The sequence below is a fragment of the Tamandua tetradactyla genome, chromosome 1, assembly GCF_023851605.1.
Source record: "Tamandua tetradactyla isolate mTamTet1 chromosome 1, mTamTet1.pri, whole genome shotgun sequence".
Classification (NCBI taxonomy): domain Eukaryota; kingdom Metazoa; phylum Chordata; class Mammalia; order Pilosa; family Myrmecophagidae; genus Tamandua; species Tamandua tetradactyla.
The window spans coordinates 54,674,092-54,698,936 of NC_135327.1; the positions used below are offsets into that span (position 1 = coordinate 54,674,092).

Consider the following 24,845-nt stretch of genomic DNA (forward strand, 5'->3'; position numbering starts at 1 on the left):
GGCGCGCGCACCTCGGTCGGCGCCTCAGACCGTCCCAGACACACGAGACCACGAGAAACGTGGAGAGGGCGGCGGGCTGAGGTGAGGAGTCAACTCAGTAGGAGAAGAAGATGCTTCCACGACCTTCTCCTTCGGGGACGCCCTGGAGATCCGCCGTCAAGGAAGAAAGCCAGGCATGCACGACATGTCCAAACCTAGGCGTGGGATGTCCGTCCGTGGGGACAGAGAGAAAAGTGTGCCCAGAGGCGCTTAAGGGCGTGGAGAGCTAGGGGTAGGGGCCCTCAGATCTCTGCAAACGACTCCCCGCTCTTCTTCTCCCCTTTGGCTACTTTCCTCCCCCACCCCAACAAACCCAAAGAGCTTAGCGGTCGTGCGAGCGCCCTGGGAGAAAGGAGGAAGTGTACGGGAAAATGGAGGCCCCTGGCCACCCCTCGGACCTAGGGGTGCACGTACCCGGGGCTGAGGGCGCAGCGCGGGGCAGAGGGCCCTGCGGCTCTGGAAAGGCGCCGGGGCCACGAGACCCGGGGCGAGCTCCACGGGGGCAGCGGCCTGGAGGCGGCAGGGGGCCTCTGCGGGCGGGCTCCCCCGGGCCTAAGCGCAGAACTGCGGCCCTTAGCCGTCCTTCCGCCCTCCACATTTCCTGGTCGCAGCTATCCTCACCACTGCAGCAACTGTTCACATGTTTACGTGGGGCTGGTTCGCTCACCGACCTGCCACCGGGTGCGGGCCTGGAGGCCTGCGGAGCTGGAAATCCAGGTTCCACCCAGGAGAGAGAACCTAATAGACATTAACAATGGATGGAATCGGGGAAGATACCAAAAAGCTTCTATCAGGCCCAGAAGGTGTTAAAGGTTTTTAAAAAAATCCCACATGAAGAAGGAAGTTCGCAAGCAACCCGGTGGATTCAGAAGCCCAGGGAAAGAGGCCGCTTCAAAATAAGATAGACCACTTCATATTACAAACATTTGTGAAATGAATCAGTACGTTTGTAATGAAGCAGTACTTGTGTGGCTGTTGTGCTGCTTTCAAAAATGTAGCAATCCAACAACAAACATGTAGCAATCACTTTTCCTCTTCGGAAGGTGCTCTTTCAGCAACAGCTGTAAAGAATCAAAGCCCGGGATGCAATGCTCCAGTTGGGAGGGAGGGATTCGAACCTTGTATGACAGTATCCTTCCCCTATTAAAGCAAAAGACAACCACCCTGGCCCTGTGATTGTTTCCTGTGTGAGGATTTTACTTGCCTTTCCCCTCTGCACCCCAGAGTTTGTAGCTCCTAGCAAGGCGGCAGTACTTGCAGGGACACGAGGAGCAATTTTCACTCCATTTGCTTCAAGACTCCAAGCAGCATGACAACTTTACAAACACTGAACACTGAAAACCCATGGAATTGGAGAGTATTAACTAGTCTTGGTGCCCATGCTTTTCCCTGGTGGATTCAGCAGTGTCCTTTTTTTTTTTTTTTTTTTTTGCCTTTGAGGTTCCATTAAGGAGTATTTGCCTCCTGCAAGGATTCACACTGCTCTTTTGCTCATTTAGTCAATGATTTTATCTGTGGAAAGCTATTGGTCGCTATGTTGTGATTCTTGTTTTTTCTACTGACTGTTGTAAAAACTCTTGTGAGTCCCACATTGGGGGGAATTTCAATCTAAAAAACCTGGCTAGAACCTGATAGGAAACTGACCAACCTCTTTAGAGGTGCCCATTTGAATTATGGTTGGTCCCTCGGTAGCTTGGGGTATAATCAGTGTGACTTATGAGTTCACATTAAAGGTTATATGAAAGAAGTCGTTAGTTAACTGCCATTTTATCAACCAAAGAGATCTAAGAAGAAAAGTTTGACCTGGTTCCTAATTGGCCACATAAAAATTGGTACCATAAGTCCAGGGTTCAGTGAACTATGGGTAAAACTGTTTTCTTTAAGTACAAACAACAACATAATAATAGGTTTCAATAGGAAAATTAAAGTTTTTTCACTTTCTTTTTAAATCATTACCTAAGAGCTTTAGGCTAATGGTCAGATTAATAGCTCTCTATCTGATGGCCTTTGATAAGAAACCTACTAGTCAAGATGATTCTTTTTTCCAAAACACTCTAACCTTCTATATTGAAACATAACCTTAAATCCTTCTAAAACGGTCTTATATTGATTTCATTTACTTGATTGTGAAAATACGGGCGGCTTAAGTTTTTTTCTGTTTTCTATGTATTTTATTAAGAACATTTTATACACATACAGTCCATCCATAGTATACAATCAAAGGCTTAATATCATCACAAAGATGTGTACTCATCATCACAACCATTTTTAGAATATTTACATCACTGCAGCAAAAGAAAAAGGAAAAAAGAAAAAAACGCATATACCCATATCCCTTACTCCCCCCTCTCTTTGACCACTAATGCTTCAATCTACCTAATTTTTTTTTATCAAAACAATCTTTTAAAGTAAAGAAAAAACAGATGAATAAACAGTCATTTACAATGTAATTTGGTAAGAACAGTGATAGAAACACACATTCCTAGGGAACTGTGAAAAGCCCATTCAACAAACACCTAAACTAGTCTGGGGTAAGATGGGGAGAGAAAGGATCTAGGAAAGTTTTGTTTTGTTTTGTTTTGTTTTTGTATATTCATCATCATGATCATTTCTTAGAACATTTGCATCAATTCAGAAAAAGAAATAAAGGAAAACAGAAAAAAAATTCATACATACCATACCCCTTATCCCTCCCTTTCATTGATCACTAGCATTTCAATCTACTAAATTTATTTTAACATTTGTTCCCCCTATTACTTATTTGTATTTTTAATTCATATGTTTTACTCATCTGTCGATAAGGTAGATAAAAGGAACATCAGACACAAGGTTTTCATAACCACAAAGTCACATTGCAAAAGCTATATCATTATACAATCATCTTTAAGAAACATGGCTACTGGAACACCGCTCTACATTTTCAGTCAGTTCCCTCCAGCTTCTCTATTAAACCTTAACTAAACATGTGATATCTACTTAATGCGTAAGAATAACCTCCAGGATAACCTCTCGACTCTGTTTGGAATCTCTCAACAATTAACACTTTATTTTGTCTCTTTTTGCTCTTCCCCTTTTTGGTTTACAAGACTTTCTCAATCCTTGGTGGTGAGTCCCAGCTCATTCTAAGATTTCTGTCCCACGTTGCCAGGAAGGTCTACACACCTGGGAGTCATATCCCACGTAGACGGGGGAGGGCAGTGAGTTTGCTTGTCGTGTTGGCTGAGAGAGAGGCCACATCTGAGCAACAAAAGAGGCTCTCTTGGGGGTGACTCTTAGGCCTAATTTTAAGTAGACATGGCATATCCTTTGTGGGGTTGTTTCATATGAAGGAACCCCAAGATTGAGGGCTCAGCCTATTGCTTTGGTTGTCCCCATTGCTTGTGAGAATATCAAGAATTTTCCACTTAGGGAAGTTGAATCTTACCCCTTTTTCACCATTCCCCCAAGGGGACTTTGAAAATACTTTTTTATTCACTGTTCAAATCACTCTGGGATTTATCGGGGCATCACTCTGGACAAACCTACAAAATCTCATACCCTACTCAAGGTTCTATGTACTATGGTGTTCAATTAAGCTGTCCACATAAGTTATATTAGGAAATGCACTAGTCAAAATATAGATTTTGTACCAAGTAAACATTTTTTTGCTTTAGTCTCACACATAAGTTTTAAAATACTAATTACCGTCTATTTTCAACACCCTGCAGTATTGACATTCCTTTGTTCTTCCTCATTGGGTGGCTTAAATTTTGTTATAGGTATTTGATTCTGGTAAGAAGTTTCATATTAATTGTATATCAAACTCTGGTTAGCTCTATTTCTTTGAATTGATGTCAAGAGGCTTTTGTACGTTTGGGTTTCTTTTTTTCCTTTGAGTCATTTGTTATAGTTGAGTGGTATCCTCTTCCCTTGGATTGTTCTTTAAAACAAAAACACTTCCACAAAATTATATTTTGGAAGTCTATTAATAAGAGCCCAGATTTTTTTTCTGTTTTCTAAATATGACAGGGGGTGGAGGGAATCAAGATGAATTCCACCCCATGGTATTAGCTGTTTCTTCACGTTACTCTTGGAAATAGACGCTTTTAGGATTTTCACATTTTGGAAACCCAAGTTTACAATTGTGTCTTTAAAATAACGAAAATTCGAGAGCATACGATTTATTTTAAAATTTAGGAGTTGGTAATAGCAGATGGCATTTTCACCCCTTACCTAACACAGACAAAAGCTTATTTGTCAAAGGAATCAGGTTTTAAAGTATTCTTCCAGATCAGATAAAAAAGGCAAAATGGCTCATGAATCAATTAGAAAAATAATAAAATGGGAGAGACATCCTGGAGAAATGGCTTATCACTTTTTAAAAAGCATATCTCTACAAATACTGTATAGTTGAGATTGTTGTCCAGTATCTCACATGTCATGGAGAAATTAAATTTCTTATTACCAGTTTTTCATCATTTTAGGTAACTGCATATGAATATGTGCATAAACCCTCCAAAATAAAATCAGGGCTTCAATCAATGGTTTACTCAAAGTCTGTGGATATATAGTCCAAAAAAGCCATTTACCTCTAGATACAGTATCTTCCAACACTTAAGTATTAGAAAACATTGTTAAGCACTTGTCTAGCAATAATAAAGCTAAACTTCTGCTTGACATTGGTGTGCTTGAAATGGCAGTTTATTTTCATTACCAAGATGCAAATTTAGAGAGTTCTGAAGACAATCCTCTGTCACCAAATAAATGTAAGCAGCATCCTTTAGCCTATTAGAAAGGAGTTGAGTTTCGGAAATGAATGAGGAAGGCAGTGTGGTATCCTACTCCCTCCATCACTCGTTTGTGTGTGTGTGTGCGCGCGCGCACACCAAGCATGTCTTGGTGGCCCAGTACATGGCAGTGAATTAGCCTGGGGTGATGCCCAGCTCTGGAAGTGAACAGCAATTTTTTTTCATTCTGGCTATCACCCTTTTAAAAAATAAATAATTGTAGTAACAGATATATATATATATATATATATATATATATATATATACACATATAATGCAAATTTTCCCATTTTAGCCATTTTTTATGTGTACAATTCAGTGGTATTACATTCACAAAATTGTGCTGTCATCACCACCATCCATTACCAAAACTTTTTCATCATCTTCCAGTACTTCCTTTTCTCTTTACACTCCATTCAAGTTTTAGAAATTTAAGTTCTAAAGCATTTTTGTGAAATACAAGAGAATTCTAAGGAGAAGGCTTTGGTTTCTGCTGTCTCAAATATATGGCATTTAAAAACAATTAATATATATTGTTATTGCTTTTAAGTCCTATGATATTTTTTAATTTCCTTGTCGCTTTTTACATCTTTGAAGATCCTAGCTGCAAATACATTACAGGAATAGTTTTGTGTTATCCCGTAGACTCCTTAAATTTGACAAAAGACAGAACAGAATTTATGGTAGCCAAGCGCTTTGTCTGAACTTTAAAATAAGTTATAATTCTTATTAATAGTGAGAGACTCTAACAATTTCTTTTACCTTCAGTATAAACTAGTATAATAATTTTGAAAAGGTAAACTTGATTAAATAACTTCATCTGAAAAGCTTTAAAAATGGCCTTTATGCTGTATGTGTGGCAAAAATGGTTCACAAGTGCAGGACACTTTGAATTTTTGCTTCCTATACATCATGGCTGATGCTACCAGAAAGATGTATGAATTCTGTATTCACACAATTAGAGGTGCTATGAGCCCTCAGGACTGTACCACAGACTAAACACTACCCTTATGTGATAACAAATTTGTGTGTCTTACTTGTTTCATTTATGGGTGGGACAAGTTGATGTTTTTTGTCTCAATAGACAATATTCATCCTAACTTATAGTGGGTTATGTAATCACATGCTATATATTGTGAACCATGCAATAAAACAGAATTTTGTATATATAATCATCATTGGAGACTCAAAATTCTCAATCTCAGTTACTATAGCAATACTCAGTATAAGGCAGTGCAAACATGTATGGAAATAACAGGTGATAGAGAGGATATGTGAGATGGACTCTAGAGGACTTCATGTTAAACCAATCATGTTGAGCTAACAGTGGTTCAGTATAGATGAGGTACTATAATATGAAGGGAATGCAGTCATTACGTGAAGGAAAGGGCAAACACACTTGGTTTGTTTTTTAAATTAAGTATTTCTGTATTTTTTGTGTGTGCGAATAAATACATATCAGGACTTAAAAAGGCATTTTCCCTAAATTTGAGCATTTCTAATGCTGTCCTTTTTGATGCTGTCCTTTTGCTTATTATTAAATATTTGCTTTCCTTAAATGGCCCCCACATTGCATGGGAGTCTCTCCATGTTTTCTTTTTTAAACTTCCTTTATTAAAGGTGGTTAAAGGGGCAGGCCACGGTGGCTCAGTGGCAGAGTTCTCACCTGCCATGCCAGAGACCCGAGTTCGCTTCCTGGTGCCTGCCCATATATACATAAAAAAAAAAAAAAGTGGTTAATACAACTAGGTAAATGAAACTTGAAGACATTATGTTGAATGAGATAAACCAGAAATGAAAGGCAACCGTTGGAAGTTCTCACTAATATAAACCAACTATAATGAGCAAATGCTAAGAAGTGAATTCCAGAACATAGGTTACTGGGGGATAGAACGTAGGCAGAGATCAAACAGTCGATGACTAAGGAGGACAGAATGTTCAGTAAGGCTTATTGTAAAGATTCTTAGATCGTGAGCTCTTACAGCAGTCACATCTGTTCATGAGTTTTAACTGTTATTTCTAAATTCTAAGATGCTGAGCTCTTTGTGTACAACCTGCTAGTTCCCTGGAACTTTGGGTATCTGTGTGACACCTAAGACTCAGAATTAGTATACTGCAGCTCTGAAAATCAGTGTTATTCCATATAGCAACTGTTAAAGATGCTGAAAAAGAGCTCAGACTTCCATTAGAGATATGAATGAAATGGACTTGGTTAGGACTAAGGTAAATCAGAATACAGGCTAAAGGATGATTTTGACTCTATTTGAAAACTTCAACATCTGTGTGAAACCAAAGGAAGAGATGGTTATTTGGTACAAAAGTTATATCTTCTGTAGCACATTATCTAATTCAAACTTTATGGTCAGTTAATTTAAATAACGTATTTATATGGAACCTAGAATAGGGAATGAGATCTTGTTATTCTGTACAGTTTAATGTAATACCCCAATACATCCCACAGTATCTTGGGCAGAAAAATATATATTTGAAAAGTCCCCTTCAGGGACAGAGGAAAAAAATGTGGAAATATTAAACTTCCCTGCCTCGGGAATTCCTGATATTCTTGCAAGCATTAGGGACTATCAATTTAATAAGTCAGGCCCTCAGTCTTGGGACTTGCCCTTATGAAACTTATTCCTGCAAAGGAGAAGCTAAACCTACTCATAGGTATGTCTAAGAGTCACGCCCAAAGAACCTCTTTTGTTACTCAAATGTGGCCTCTCCCTCTAAGCTAACTCTGCAAATAAATTCACTACCCTCCCCCTATATGAGACATGACTCCCAGGGGTGAAAGTCCCCCTGGCAACATGGGTCATGACTTCCAGGAATGAGCTAGGCCCTGGCATGGTAAGATTCAAGATGCCTTTATGACCAAAAGGGAGGAAAGAAATAGAACAAAATAAAGTTTCAGTGGGGAAGAGATTTCAAACGGAGTTGAGAGGTCATTCTGGAGGTTATTCTTATCCACTATATAGATATCCCTTTTTAGTTTCTAGTGTATTAGAATAGCTAAAAGGAAATACCTTAAACTGTTGAGCTGTAATCCAGTAGACTTAATTCTTGATGATGATTGTATAATATATAGCTTTTATCTTGTGACCATGTGATTGTGAAAACCTTGTGACTGATACTCCCTTTAACAGTGTATGAACAGATAGTAATAAAATAAAGACAAGAGAGATAATAGGGAGATAAGAGGTATGGGATTTTTGAGTGTTCTTTCTTATTTTTGTTTTATTTTTTTGGAGTAGTGAAAATGACCTAAAATTGATTGTGGTGATGAATGCACAACTGTGAGCCATTGATTGTATACTTTGGATGGATTATATAGTATGTGGATACATCTCAATAAAATTGCGTTAAATAAGTGACTAAGCACACAAAGCTACTTTTGTTTGATACTTTGAATTTTTTTACTATATAAATTTAGTGAAATCTCCAAGTGTTTCAGAGTTCATATGCTTTTTTGGCAATTCAGTTTGGAATAAATTTTGTTTATATAATATATTCATGTATATGAAGAGACAGACAGACCACACGGACCTTTCTAAAAACATTCTGCAGCTCAGCACTTAGACTTAACCACCTGGGATCTTACTAGAATGCAGATTCTGATTCAGGGATCTGGAATGGGATGCAAGAATGTGCATTTATAACTCCCAGGTAATCCTGATGCTGCTGTTCCATAGCCCATACTTTGAGTAGCAAGGCTGGAGTAGAAGTAATTTTTGTCTTCCCAGCATCCCATTTTTTGGAAAACCTTTTTCACTCCCATTCCGTAGGAATCCTGTTCAATTCATGTGGTTCACATGGGGCTGGTCCACCTCCCCAGGGTAGTGCATGCACCAGAGCAGGCCAGAACAGTTCAGGATCTCCAGCAGTGTGCATTGGACTGGAGCTGCATCCTCTCCACCACATTGAATCAGCCTGAAAATGGCACCATCGCAAAGGAAAACAGAACCAAGAGGTGGCTAGAAATAGTGGGACTCTAGCAACCCCCTGGATACAGTGGAGCCTCCTGATTTCTGTTATGATGACCAGTAAACCCCTAATTTGGAGAACTAGTTAGGAATGTTTCTCTTCACTTGCAATGAACATTCTTCCTGATTTCAATCTTGATGGTAATGAAAGATGAGAGCGGCAGCTGATTTCCAAATGGACAAGCTTATTGCTCCCAGGTCAAGGGCCCAACTTTCCCAGGAGTCTCCCTCAAGCCCTCCAACCAGCAGAAAGTCTCCTGCATGCAAACCCATACCACTCACTGCCCAGGCCTCTCATTTGGAACTTACTGTTTAAAACACTATTTATGTGGAATTTTCCATCTGCAAAGCCTTTTTCAGATACAAGGTAAAGATGAGCATGGACTCTATAGGTAAAATGTCTAGGTGCCAACCCCACCTTTGCCACTTCTTAGCTGTACAAATCTTGAGCAAGTTACTTGACTTCTCAGTGCTTTACTTTCCTCATCTCTAAATGTAATCATTATAGTTCCTTACTCATAGGGCTTTCATGACCTTAGGTTAGTTATATATGTTAAATTCTTAATTTTAGAATCTAAGAAAATTAATTTTCTTAATTTTAGAATTAAGAAAAATGCTGGGCATTTTTCTAAGAGAGAATAAGTCTACAGGCCAAAACTAGACTTCGCATGAGGCCACATCCTTGTTTGGTTGCTTTCCTCACTCTCTATTTCCTGAGCGCCCTCCATACACCGCATGTCCCTGAGTCCTGTCTCAGGCCCTGTCTCTAGGAAAACTGACCTAAGACTGTCTTTAAGCAGTTGTGGCAAGCACACCAGTATGTGTTGCTACTCATGAGTAGTCTGAGATGAGAATTCAAGCATAAGTGGCCTATTTGGGAGATGATCCCAGGAAGCACAAGATGATGGGAGTAAAGAAGCCAATAACAGGTGTGTTTATGAGCAGGTTACTACTGTAGCAACTGGGGTTGAAGCCCTTTGGGGAACTGTGTAGAACTAACCTTGGGGTTATCCCACCTGAAGGAAGGTAGCTGGGGCATTTATCCACCAACCCCTATTTCTCACTGAAGGCTGCTCCTTGGGATGCTGGTCCCCTAGCATTCTGGCCTGCTCTGCCATAGGTCAAGAAAACTCCCAGACGGAGACCTCTTTAGGCAGAAAGCTGAAAGTGTTTGCAAAAAAAAAAAAGCTGTGGGCATGTAAGGGAACAATGAGGAGCCCCAAGAAATGGTCTACCACACTCACCCACAGTATCTGATTCTTCTCCATTCATGCAGGGTATTCATGAGACAGGTGCAGGATGAGAGGGACCCGGGAGTCAGGGTGGGGATGGGGCTGGGAAGATGCCTCATTGTAGAGCAGGCCAAGGTTAGAGAAGTTAAGAAGCTAGAAAGTGCTTCCAAAGCAGAGAATACCCACCTTTCCCTCTTAGCACTTCCAATGACAGGGGCCTGGGTTAAAGGAGCAGCCCATGGGCCTGGAAGTGGCCTGCAACACTCGTGAATCACCATCATGAGGCTTGAGAACCCAGCAGCAGTCCTGGGTGGGTGCCATGAGCATCAGTTGTTTTTGCTGCCCACATCCATTCTCCCTACTCCTGGGAACAGCCATCCCCTTACCCTTGAAGGGATCCCATACACACCCTCCAAATATGGCCTTGGTAACTGGGTATATGACATAGTTGGGCCACTCAGATGTTTGCTCCCTGGCATTTGAAGGACATGAAGCTTCAAATCTCATGGAGCTCATTCATCCACAGAGAAGAGCCTGGAAGGAATCCGTAGATCCCTGATCTGCCTTTGTTCCCCTGCTTTCCAAAGTCTGCTCAAAAGACCTGCCTTCATTCCATTAGAGCTACACCCATATCCTTACCATAAATTCCTTTTATAAGTTTGTTTTGTACTCTTTCATGGCAGGTTGAACCAAAGTATCCTAACATTTGGGCCCTATCCTTCAAGACAAAGGAGCTGGGAGCAGTGCCCAACCTCACCACTCATCTGTCACATCCCTATCACCCTTAAAGGTTGAGCTTGGCCAGAGGTGGCCAAGGGTGCCAACCTAGATGAAAACAAAAGGCCTTTTCCAGCTACCTTTGATTTAACAGGGGCACTTCTTTCCCTCTGTATTTTAGTTCAAGAAGCTTAGATGGTTTCTCTTTAGGGCTATGTTGAATCCTTGCCCTAATTCTATCACAGGGTTATTATGAGAATTAAATAGGGGGAAAGAGATTTGAAAGCAAAACCTGAGCTATAAAGCTTTATACGACAGTGTAGGCTGTATCTGTAATTGAGGAGGATCAGCAGTAAACTTTAGAATCAGGAGACCCCCTTGCAGTTTATAAAATCAAACACCTATACTGCTGTATTTTCCTTTGGAAATATTTTTACCTGAAGTTAGGTTTTACTTGGTCTCTATTTACTCACCTATTTTTAGTCTCCTCCACTAGACTAGAAATTCCAAAGAAGCAAGCACTTGGCTTCACTCACTGCTGTATCTGCAGTGCCTGAATGAACGAATGAATGAATCATGCTCCAAATCTGCCACATTGCTAGCACTGTGGGAAAATTCCTTAACCAGAGCCTTAATATCATCATCTTTAAAGGAAAGATGATAAAGCTGATTTTCTTGTGTTATTGCAGGAATTAAGATGAACCAAGCCTAAGCTATTCCAGGTGCAGTCTGCAGACCAGCAGCACCCCATCACTGGGGTGCTGGCGAAAATGCACAATCTGACCCCAGTCCACACCCACTGAAGCAGAATCTGCATTCTAACAAGACTCCTATGTGTCTGACCAGGCAGGGTTGCAGCTGCAGGGTCCCTTTTCCCTCACTTCGCCAGCCAAAATCTGGCTCAATCTGGGGTGTGTCCCCCACTTTACTTGCGACAGAGGATGCAGAGGATTACTTCCGTTGTCCCAGTCTGCCACCTTCCCCCAGGTCCCCAAATACTTGATTTGGGTAGTCTTGGCCTGGCTACGTGCTGTATTTACAATCCTTCTCCAGCCTATACCTTTCTCCAGAGTTCTGTACAAGAGGAAATAGTACTTTTTTTCCACTGTATCTCTAAGGAGAAGTTTTCCATAGCTGTTTATGTCACCATGTTGATATCACCCTGCCAATTGATTTTTTTTATTAAACATAACATACAAACACAAACATTCTTACCATGTGATCATTTTATTCTTTTTTGTTAAATATAACAACAAACAAATACAAACATTCTTAACATATGGTCATTTTCTACATATATAATTGGTAATTCACAATATCATCACATAGTTGCATATTCATCATGATCATTTCTTAGAACATTTGCATCAATTCAGAAAAAGAAATAAAAAGACAACAGAAAAAAATTCATACATACCATACCCCTTACTCCTCTCTTTCATTGATCACTAGCATTTCAATCTACTAAATTTATTTTAACATTTGTTCCCCCTATTATTTATTTTTATGCCATATATTTTACTCATCTGTCGATAAGGTAGATAAAAGGAGCATCAGACACAAGGTTTTCACAATCACACAGTCACATTGTGAAAGCTATATCATACAATCATCATCAAGAAACATGGCTAATGGAACACAACTCTACATTTTCAGGCAGTTCCCTCCAGCCTCTCCATTACACCATAACTAAAAAGGTGTTATCTATATAATGCATAAGAATAACCTCCAGGATAGCCTCTAGACTCTGTTTGAAATCTCTGAGCCACTGACACTTTATTTGGTCTCATTTTGCTCTTCCCCCTTTTGGTCGAGAAGGTTTTCTCAATCCCTTGATGCTGAGTCCCAGCTCATTCTAGGATTTCTGTCCCATGTTGCCAAGAAGGTCCACACTCCTGGGAGTCATGTCCCACGTAGAAAGGGGGAGGGCAGTAAGTTTGCTTGTCGTGTTGGCTGAGAGAGAGACTGACAACTGATTTTTGACAAGGCTGCCCAGTCCACTCAATTGTGAAAGAATAGTCTCATTCACAAATGGTGCTGGGAGAATTGAATATCCATATCTAAAAGAATGAAAGAGGACCCCTCTCCTGCACCATAAACAAAAATTAATTCAAAATGGATCAAAGACCTAAATATCAGAACCAGGACTATGAAACTCCTAGAAGAAAATGTAGGGAAACATTTTGAAGATATTGTGGTTGGCAATGATTTCTTAGATTTTACACCCAAAGCACAAGCAATGAAAGAAAAAATAGATAAAATGGGAACCCCTCAAAAATGAAAAAAACTTTTATGCATCAAAAAACGTTGTCAGGAAATGAAAAGACAACCTATTTAATGGGAGAAAATATTTGGAAACCCCATATCTGGTAAGGGTTTAATATACAGAATATATAAAGAAATCCTTCAGTTCAACAATTAAAAGACTAACAACCCAACTAAAAAAATAGGTAAAAGACTCCAATGGACATTTCTCCAAAAGCATGTACAAATGGCTAAAAAGCATACGAAAAGATTCTCAACATCACTACCTATTAGAGAAAAACAACTCAAAACATGAGAACTATTTTACACTCAGTAGAATAGCTATTATTTTAAAAAATATATATAGAAAACTACAAGTGTTGAAGAGGATATGGAGAAATAGGAACACTCATTCATTGCTGTTGGGAATGTGAAATGGTCTAGCCACTGTGGAAGAGAGTTTGGTAGTTCCTCAGGAAGCCAAGTTTAGAACTGCCACATGACCCAGTAATTGCACTAATAGGAATATACCCAGAAGAATTGAAAGCAGGGACTCAAACGTTTGCACACTGATGTTCATAGCGGTGTTATTCACAATTGCCAAAAGATGGATATAACTCAAGTGTCCACCAGCTGATGAATGGATGAGCAAAATATGGTATATACATAAATGGACTATTGTTCAGCCATAAAAAGAAATGGAAGTCCTCAAACATATGACAACATGGAATATGGATGAATCTTGAAGACATTATGCTGAGTGAAATAAGCCAGACACAAATGTATGATCGCACTGATGTGAACTGATTATATTAGACTTAGAATCTAGAATACAGGTTTCCAGGGGATAGACTGGGGGTAGAGAATGAGGAGTTGATGGTTAATCTGTACGGAAGTTCTTTGTAAGTTGATTGTAAAGTTTGGAAATGGATGGTGGTAATGGCAGCGCATTATTGAGTGTAATTAACAGCAATGAATTATATAGGTGAAGGTGGTTAAAAGAGGAGACATTAGGCTGTTTATGTTACTAGAATAAAATTTAAAAGATAATACATAGGGCTATATAACACAGTTAATCCTATTGTAGATGACGGACTATAGTTAACAGTAAAAATATAAAAATGCTTTTTTCTGAATTATAACAACTGAAAAACACTTATACAAGGTGTTAATAAGAGGGTAGTATAGGGAAAAAAATGCACCTAATGTAAACTATGGATGACAGCTAATAGTACTATCTTAATAATATTTCATCAATCATAACAAAGATCACTACTGCTAAGAAATAGTACAATTACAATAGAGTCCTATCATCAATTGCAAAAAAAGAAAAGAAAAGAATTAAAAAAAGATTCCTTAATGATTCATGTGCAGGTTATAGTTTGAGAAGCCTTGAAGGAAAAAACATGAAAGTGCTTTGTAAACTGTAAGGCAATAAAAGTATACATTATTATTATTATATCTGCAATTGTTTCCTGTATATATCCCCCCTAGTTATTTCATTTATGTGTCGAAGGCAGGAATCCAAAGGGCCTGGAATACTTAGAATCCAGATATTTAATACAAGTCAGTGGCAAATATTTAGCAATACCTAATTATTCATTGAGGAGCTCTGATATATTGCTGGAGAAAATATTCATCTGTATGATCTTTCCAGCAAGTAATTTGACAATCAGTTAACACCTTTCAAATATACATAATCTTTGCCCAAGTAATTCTACATGTAAGAATCTGTCTTAAGGAAGTAATTAAGCACATGCACAAAGATTTAGCAACAAAGATATCCAGCACAGCCTTACGTTGGGGAAAAAGTGGAGACAATTCAAAACAGTAAGTTTAATGGCTAACAGTAAATTACGTATATCCAAACATGAGAGAGCTCTGAAATTGTGTTAAGTATTATGGACATATTTGTATCTACTGAACAATGACCAAGCAAGATTCACACAGTGTGATTTAAAAGTATCTGTTTCCCCTTCTGCATGTTGAGATTGGGAGAGAGGTACTTATTATTTCCTTCTTAGATGAAAACCAGGGCAACTTTCATGAGACATCTGTGGACCTCTCAGATCATGAAAAGAGCTCCAGACACTGCTGGTCATTTAAAAACGAATAAACAAACAAACACTTCAGTTTGGCAATGGATAACCCAATTCAATTTATAATTAAAATGTCAATCTTCATTCAAAGTTAAAATGTCTCCTTCCAGCTGTGCTTTCCACTGCCTTGTCACCTACAGGACTAGTTCTTTAAGGATGGGTAGGAATTATTCATGAAGAAAGGGTGGGAGAGTGCAGTCCAGATGAAGCACCCAAGCAAAGGTGGGGAGACAAGAAATAGCATGCCTAGCTTAGTGGGTGCTGGGGAAACCATCTTGGCAGGGGCAAAGTGCTCATAAATAGCAATCAAGTTTCAGAAGCTGCCAGAAATCCTACCTATCATAGCTAAGTAAAATTGGAAAATTGGAAAAGAAACATTGCCTGTGTATGCAGATGGTATTGTGAGCTGTTACAAGCATTTTTTTGGGAGTTAAATAGGCATAAACTGAAATCCCAGATTTGCCATTGAATAGCTGGGCAGCATTGGGCAAGTTGCATGGCCTCTGTTTTAGTTAGTAAGTTGCCAGAATGTGATATACCAACACTGGAACAGCTTTTAAAAAGGGAAATTTAATAAGTTACAAGTTTACAGTTCTAAGCATGTGATAATGTCCAAATGAAGGCATCCAGGGAAAGATACCTTGGTTCAAGAAGGCTGATAATGTTCAGGGTTTCTCTCTCAGCTGAAAAGACCCATGGTGACTTCTGCTAGCTGTCTCTTCAGGTTTCTTCAGTCACTTCTTGAAGCTCTGTCCGTTCCATTGCCTCTGTCGGTTCTGGTAGCTCTGAAGCTTTTTCCAAGATTATTCCCTCTCCAGGGGCTCCAGTAAGCAGCCCCACTCTAAATGGGGGGAGACACATCTCCATGGAAACTATCTAATCAAAAGTTACCACCAACAGCTTTCCAGAAACCTACAACCTCTATCTAGATGGGTCCCCGGACAAGATAAGTCCTAAAATCTAGAGGGCCCAGACTCTCCAGAACATCAGCTAGTTCCATCCCCCATCACATATTAGTGACAGCCCCTTGCAACATGAAAAAGTTAGAATGGCCATAGCCCAAATACCCTTAAAAGTGGTGTGGTAGTTAGATTCAGTTGTCAACTTGGTGAGCGTACCTAGTTTTGTTGCTGCAGACATGAGCCAATGGTATGTGAACCTCATCTGTTGCTGATTTACATCTGCAGTCGGCTAGGAGGCGAGCCTGCTGCAACGAAGGACGTTCAACTTAATTGGCTGGCGCTTAAATGAGAGACCGCAAAGTAATACAGCTAAGCAGCTTGGCATTCCTCATCTCAGCACTCGCAGCTCAGCCCAGGCCTTTGGAGATGCAGAAAGGAATCACCCCGGGGAAAGTTGTTGAAACCCAGGGGCCTGGAGAGAAGGCCAGCAGAGACCATCCTGTGCCTTCCCATGTAAGAAAGAACCTCAGTGGAAAGTTAGCGGCCTTTCCTCTGAAGAATTAACAAAATAAATCCCCTTTTTATTAAAAGCCAATCCGTCTCTGGTGTGTTACATTCCAGCAGCTAGCAAACCAGAACAAGTGGGATAGCAAGATCAAAGGTGATGGTGGAGTTATACAGAGAAGGTAGGGTTAAACAAATGAATATGATTGCTCAATCATTAAATTGATACTTCAGTCTCCAGTATCTTAAAGCAGCTAGAAGCAAACACCTAAAATTGTGGAATTGTAATCCCTACCAAACTCTGAAATCTGTACTATAAATAACTGTTGCGCTGTGTTTTGAGAACTACGGCTTTTTTGTGTGTATGCTATTTTTCACAAAAAAAAGTCAATTGTAATGATGAAAAAATACAATTCCTTCTGCCCGCCCAAGTTCTGGAGCAGCTAGAAGGAAAAATCTGAGATGATGGTATGGTAGTCCGTGACAAACTCTGGGATCTGTCCTGTAACTACTTGTTGAAGAGTGCTTTGAAAACTATTGCTTTTTTTCTTTCTTTGCTTTGTAGATATGTTATACAATAAAAAAAAGTTAAAAAAAAAAAAAGTTACCATCCACAATTGGGTGGGTCACATCTCCATGGCAACAATTAGAAAGATTCCACCCAGCAGTATTGAATGAGGATTAAAGGACATGGCTTTTCTGGGGTACATAATAGCTTCAAACCAGCACAGCTTCCTTAAGTTTCAGTTTCCTCATCTGTAAAATGCTGTTCTCCGAGGTTGAGAGAATGGAGTAAAATAACGCATGCAAAGAATTCAGCTGTGCCTCGGGCAGAGGCTCCCTAAAGGGGAGCTGCTCTCAAGGCATCTGGAGCTCAAACTGCAGACTTGAGCTCAGGCCCCTCGTGGGTAGCAAGTAGTTGGGGCCACTAAGTAGTTGGGGCTGCCATCTTTGCCCCATCCCCCAAGGTTTTCACCCTTTCTCCCCAAAAAGGGATGACAGGGAGGGGCTCACTGTGGCTTTGAGAGCCACAAAGCAAGACTCTGACCCATGCTGGGCTCAAAATAGGAGAGCCACTTCCTTCAAGGAAAGTGCTTAGAGAAGGCACAATGCTGGAGGGTGGGGGCAGGCGGCCTTAAAAAATACTCTGACTTTACTGAGATTCTTGGTATCTTCATGAGCTTCAATAACGGCAGATTATATATCTGGCCAGCCCAATACAGTGGGAGAAAGGGAAGAGATGTGGAGGAAGGGCTGCTTTAAAGCATTTTTGGAAAATTAGTCGTTTTTAAATTTTGACAAATTAAAATTTCTAATTCACTAAAAGCAACAGTGCTGTACCCGACTCCTTCCCTTCCAGTGTTCTGTCCCCCAGAGGCAACCATTCTTTTAGCTCTTTCTGATGGATGTTAAATCCCTATCTCCATATATTTCTACTGCTGATTCTTTTTTTTTAAGTTAGAAAGTTTTTATAGAAATAGATTACTTGCAACTCATTGGAGATTTCACACCATCTGTGTCCATTTTTTACTTCTTTGTTTACATTGCAGTTTCTAATGCTAGCCACTGTATTAGTTTTCTATTGCTGCTGTAAGAAGTTACTGCAAACTTAACAACTTAAATAACATAGGTTTATTATTTTACAGTTCTGTAAATCAGAGGTCTGGTGGACCGAGCTGGTTTCTCTTTGGGTCTCACAATGCTGAAAACTAAAGCATTGGCAGAGCAGGGCTGGGGGCGGCGGTGGGGGTGGGGGGTGGTCATCTGTTTCCAGGCTTATTCAGGTTGTTAGCAGAATCCACTTCCACACTGCTGGAGGACTGGGGTCCCTCGCTGGCTGTCATTTGGGGTCATTTGCAGCTTCTGGAGGCCATGCTCTTTCCTGACCCGTGGCTACTTTCATCCTCAAAGCCAGCAACATCAAGCTCATTCCACTGCTAATTCTTAATTTACCAAATGTAGATATCATCTATGGCCTTCATGCTAAAATAATGAAGATTTGGTCCTCTTACATAATTCCCACCTCCCTGCATAAGTACATTTATGTTTATTTTAGTTCTTCTGTTGGTTACCTTTGTTACTTCAAGTAATATACTAATACACCAATATCTTGATTGCATGTTACACTAATCATATCTTTTGACATCCCATATTGTAATATGAGGCTCTTAGCACGTCTCACCCTTGCCTTTATCTCCTCCCTTTCTTCCACCTCCTCCCTCCACTCTGTTCCCTATATCTTTTTTACTCCATTCTTGAGGTTGATGATGTTTATATTGTTTCCTAACCATAATTAAGTCTTAACTTGCTCTGTCTATAGGTTAATTTTTAGAGTTGAAATTGTTATTATAGTTCTATTTTACAGCCATATCTTTTCCTGAGATTTCTAATTGCCTTTACATTTCCTTGCACTATTTTCCTTCACTATCACCTAAACCTTTTTATAAACTTCTCATAACATCAGATATCTTTTGGGATCCCCTTTCATTCCAGACACCTCCCTCCTCAGGCCCTCGATTCTATTCCACTTTTCTGGATTGGATCTGCTATTTCCTGGACCCAGATCTTCCTCTTTTGTGATTTCCTCTCTTGTTCTCTAGACGCATCTTCAAGAGTGTTTCTTTTTTTTTTTTCAACCTCTTTTATTGTATAGTAAAACATATATACAAAGTAAAGAAATAAAAAAGCAATTGTTATAAAAGCACTCTTCAGCAAGTGGTTACAGGACAGATCCCAGAGTTTGTCATGGCTAACGTATGATCCTATCATATGTTTCCTTCTAGCTGCTCCGGAATGTAGGAAGTTAGAGGGCTTAAATATTTTTTTTATCGACGCAATAAAATACTACCTGAAGCTTGTAAGAGCAACCTCCAGAGTAGCCTCTCGACTCTATTTGAAATCTCTTCCACTGATCTTTATTAACTATACTTCTTTTCCCCTATTTGGTCAGGATGGAATTGTTGATCCCATAGTGCCAGGGCTGGATTCATCACTGGGAGTCATCTCCCACATAAATAGGGAGACATTCACTCCTGGATGTCATGTCCCACATAGGGGGAAGGGCAGTAATTTCACTTGGGCTTAGGGAAGCTGAGGCCACATCTGAGCAACAACAGAGGTCCTCCAGAAGTAACTCTTAGGCATGCCTATAGGCAGTCTAAGCTTCTCCACCACCTACATAAGCTTCACAAGAGTAAGCCTCATGATCGAGGACATGGCCTTTTGATTTGGGTGTTCCTAAAATTTGACACAGTATCAGGGGATTCCCTGATGGTAAGGTTTAATAGGTCCATAGTCTTTCTCTCCTTCCTCAGGGGACTCTGCCAATACTTTTTGATTATCTGCTTAATATACTCTAGGATGTTTCCAGACATTACAATAACCTATACAGGATTAAAGGACCTCTTTCTTATTCTGTGCTCCCATGTTTCAGTTGTTCAAATGAGCTATACAGATAGGTTGAATTAGATTATACACTACAGAAAATTTCAGTTCCAGATTAAATAAACCTTTCTTCCATTGATCTCAAAGAGTATGTGTGGTTCTAAAATAAAGACATTGTCTTCCTATGTTCTGAATTACTTTAAACCCAATCTGTTGGGCTTCATTCTTATCTCTAAATATCAGGTTATATGTATAAAACAGCCTCTCAAAATCCAGAAATAATAATCACCACTCCGGACTTCATGTGTCTGCTCTAAAAGCTTTCAATCTAGGTCCCTGTTTTCTTATAAGCCTTTTCTAAAGGTGACCGTACCATTGTTGTTTTGTTTCTGTCTTATTTTGTCTTACCAAATGTCCCACATGTTCACTGACATCGCTGCATGCCTCACGACATTGTTCCGTTTTGTAGTAGTACAACCTTTGATCATAATTATACACCATTGTTTGCCAATCTACTTCTCCGTCAGTGCATCCTTCAGCCACCTGCATTCATCAGGCATCATATAGAGGGCTCAAAGTCCACAGTCTATCAACATTCTCAATTTTAGATCATTTCATTGTTCTCAAGAAAAAGAAAACCAATAAACACACCCTCGCCAAATAGGAAACTCTTCTTAACTCTTAACTCTTGTCCTTTCCCCCCATTACCTCTGCTGTTGCTGCGGTAGTGCTGATGGTTTCCTTTTGAACATAGCTCATAGCATGCAAGAGCAGTTTTCCCCCTGTACCCTGGACTTAAACATTCTTTGTAAGTGAATCATATCTTTGAAGTAATCTTACAAGAACTAATTCATATTTCTAGCGTGAATCAGTGGGACACTGATAGATCTATACAAACCCTTTCAATCTTGTTCATCTTCAATATGGTAATATTACGTCTAGACCCACTGGAGAATCATCTTTGCTCCTATCTATTTCCTTACATTGGAGTTCAACCTCATTAGCTGACAATTCACCCATCTCTAGTTTCTATGTATCTCTAAGTCTCCTATATTCTGTATTATAAGCCTCTCATTAAACCTTTATGCTGGTCATAAAAATGGAACCATACAAGTATCTATCCTTTTGTATCTGGTTAATTTCACTCAGCATTATGTCCTCAAGGATCATCCATCTTGTCATGTGCTTCAGGTTGTCATTTTGTCTTACTGCTGAATGGTATTCCATCATATGTATATACCACATTTTGTTGATCCACTCATCAGTTGATAGGCACTTGGTGTGTTTCCATCTTTTGTCAATTGTGAATAATGCTGCTATGAACATCAGTGTGCAAATGTCTGTTTGTGTTATTGCTTTCAGCTCTTCTGGTTATATACCAACTAGTGTTATTGCTGTGCTCTAGTTTGCTGGCTGCCAGAAAGCAATATACCAGAGATGGGATGGCTTTTTAAAAAGGAGAATTTAATAAGTTGCTAGTTTATAGTTCTAAGGCTGAGAAAATGTCCAATTAAATCAAGTCTATAGAAATGTTCAATCAAAGGCATCCACCCAGGGAAAGATATCTTGGTTCAAGAAGGCTGATGAAGTTCAGGGTTTCTCTCTCAAATGAGAAGGCACGTGGCAGACACAGTCAGGGCTTCTATCTCAGCTGGAAGGGCACACGATGAACATGGTGTCATCTGCTGGTTTTCTCTCCTGGCTTCCAGTTTCATGAAGCTCCCTGGGAGGCATTTTCCTTCTTCATCTCCAAAGGTCGCTGGCTGGTGGACTCTACTTCTCGTGGCTATGTCATTCTGCTCTGATCTCTCTGAATCGCTCATTCTCCAAAACGTTTCCTATTTTATAGGACTCCAAAAAACCAATCAAGACCCACCCAAATGGGTGGAGACATGTCATCACCTAATCCAGCTTAACAACCATTCTTGACAAATCACATCATCCAGGGAGATGATCTGATTACAGTTTCAAACATACAATATTGAATAGGAATTATTCACCTTTATGAAATGGGATTTTGAATAAAACATGGCTTTTCTAGGGGGCTTATATCCTTTTAAACCAGCACATGCTGGCTCATAGGGCAACTCAATAGTTCATTTCCTAAGGAACTGCCAAACAGTCCTCCATAATGGCTGCACCATTATACATTCCCACCAGCAGTGCATAAGTGTCCCAGTTTCTCCACATCCTCTCCAATTTATAGTTTCCAATTTGTTTAATAGCAGCCATTCTTATAGGTGTAAGGTGGTATCTCATTGTAGTCTTGATCTGCATTTCCTTTATAGCCAATGAAAATGAGCATCTCTTCAAGTCCTTTTGAGCCATCTGTATTTGCTGTTCAGAAAAATGTTATTCATATCTTTAGCCCATTTTATAATTTGTTTGTTTGTTCTTTTGTTGTTGAATTGTATGATATCTTTGTATATACAGGAAATCAAACTTTTGTCTGATATGTGATTTCCAAATATTTTCTCCCATTGAGTTGGCTGCCTCTTCACATTTTTGACAAATTCTTTTGAGTTGCAGAAGCATTTGCTTTTGAGAAGTTCCCATTTATCTGTTTTTTTTCTTTTGTTGCTTTGCTTTTGGTATAAAGTTTAGGAAGCTACCTCCTATTACTAGTTCTTGAAGATGTTTCCCTACATTTTCTTCCAGGAACTTATTGGTGCTAGTTCTACTTCTTATATTTAGGCGTTTGATCCACTTTGAGTTAATTTTTGTGTAGGGTATAAGATAGAGGTCCTCTTTCATTCTCTTGGTTATTGATATCCAGTTCTTCCGTGCCCAATTATTGAAAAGACTATTTTGTCCCAGTTCAGGGGATTTGGGGGCCTTGTCAAAAATCAGTTGACCATAGATTTGGTGGTCTATTTCTGTACTCTCGATTCAATTCCATTGGTAAATGTTTCTGTCTTTGTGCCAGCACCATGCTGTTTTGACCACTGTAGCTTTATTATAGGTTTTAAAGTCAGAGAGTGTTAATCCTCCCACTTTGTGCTTCTTTCCTAGGATGCTCTTAGCTATTTGGGGTCTCTTTCCCTTCCAGATGAATTTGGTAGTAGCTTTTCCAAATCTTCAAAGTAGGTTGTTGGAATTTTGATTGGTACTGTGTTGAATCTGTACATCAATTTGGGGAGAATTGACATCTTAACTATACTTAGCCTTCCTATCCATGAGCAGGGAATATCTTTCCACCCATTTAGATCTCTTTTGATATTTTTTAGCAATGTTATGTAGTTTTCTGTGTACAAGTCTTTTATGTCCCTAGTTAAGTTCATTCCTAAGTATTTGATTCTTTTAGTTGCTATTTTGAATGGAATGTTTTCCTTAACTGATTCCTAAGCTAGGGCACTGCTTGTGTATAGAAATCTTACTGATTTTTGCACATTCATTTTATATCCCGCCACCTTGCTGAATTTGTTTATTAGGTCAAGTAATTTTGCTGTTAATTTCTCAGGATCTTCCAAGGATAATATCATATCATCTGCAAATAATGAGAGTTTTACTTCTTCCTTTCCAGTTTGGATGGCTTTACTTCCTTGTCCTGCCTGATTGCTCTTGCTAGAACTCCTAGCACAATGTTAAATAATAGTGGTGACAGTGGACATCCTTGTCTTGTTCCTGATCTTAGGGGGAAAACTTTCATTCTCTCTCTCCATTGAGTACGATGCTGGCTCTCAGTTTTTCATATATTCCCTTCATCATATTGAGGTTGTTACCTTTGATTCCTGTCTTTTGGAGTGTTTTTATCAGAAAAGAATGCTGAATTTTGTTGAATTCTTTGTTAGCGTCAATCAAGATGATCATGTGATTTTTCCCTTTTGATTTGTTAATGTACTGTATTACATTAATTGATTTTCTTGTGTTGAACCATCCTTGCATTCCTGGTATAAAACCCACTTGGTCATGTTGTATAATTTTCTTAATGTGCTGTTGGATTCGATTTGCTAATATTTTATTGAGAATTTTTGCATATATGTTCATTAGGGAGATTGGCCCTGTAGTTTTCCTTTCTTATAGCATCTTTACCCAGTTTTGGTATTAAAATGATATCAGCTTCATAAAATGAGTTAGATAGAATTCCTTTTTCCTCATTTTTTTGGAAAAATTTGAGCAGGATTGCTGTTAGTTCTTTATGGAATGTTTGATAAAATTCCCCTGTGAAGCCGTCTAGCCCTCGACTTTTCTTTGTAAGAAGATTCTTGATGACTGATTGAATTGCTGTACTTGTGATTGGTTTGCTGATCTTCTATTTCTTCCTGAGTCAGTGTCACTTGTTTGTGCATCTCCAGGAATTTGTCCATTTCATCTAAGTTGTCTAGTTTGTTGGCATATAGTTGTTCATAGCATCCTCTTATGATTTCTTTTATTTCTCTTGGATCTGTGGTAATGCACCCCTTCTCATTTCTGATTTTCTTTATTTGCATCCTCTGTCTTTTTTTTCTTTTTCAGTCTTGCTAGTTGCCCATCAATTTTTTTAATTTTTTTTAATATAACATACAAAAACGATCATTCCATTCTTGGTATGTAATCAGTAACTCACAGTATCATCATATAGTTGTATATTCATCACCATGATCATTTCTTAGAACATTTGCATCAATTCAGAAAAAGAAATAAAAAGAAAAAGGAAAAAAACTCATACATACCATACCCCTTACCCCTCCCTCTCATTGATTGCTACTATTTCCATTTACCCAATATCTTTTAGCCTCTGTTTCCCCTATATTTTCTATACCCCTTATCATTCCCTTTCATTGATCAGTAGCATTTCAATCTACTAAATTTATTTTAACATTTGTTAAATGTTATTATTTATTTATTTTTAATCCCTATGTTTTACTCATCTGTCCATACCATAGCTAAAGGGAGCATCAGAAACAAAGTTTTCAGAATCAGTCACATTGCAAAAGCTATTATCATCATACCATCATCTTCAAGACACGTGGCTACTGGAACACAGCTCTACACTTTT

At 39.1% G+C, this 24,845-nt stretch overlaps 1 protein-coding gene and 1 pseudogene across 1 annotated transcript in view; both read left to right on the forward strand.

Annotated features, from left to right (window-relative positions):
* The window catches only part of FERMT1 (FERM domain containing kindlin 1), a 144,933-nt gene that overhangs the window by 44,710 nt on the left and 75,378 nt on the right, over nt 1-24,845 (forward strand). The window lies entirely within an intron of this gene.
* Nucleotides 992-1,781, forward strand: LOC143684367 (mitochondrial nicotinamide adenine dinucleotide transporter SLC25A51-like; annotated as a pseudogene).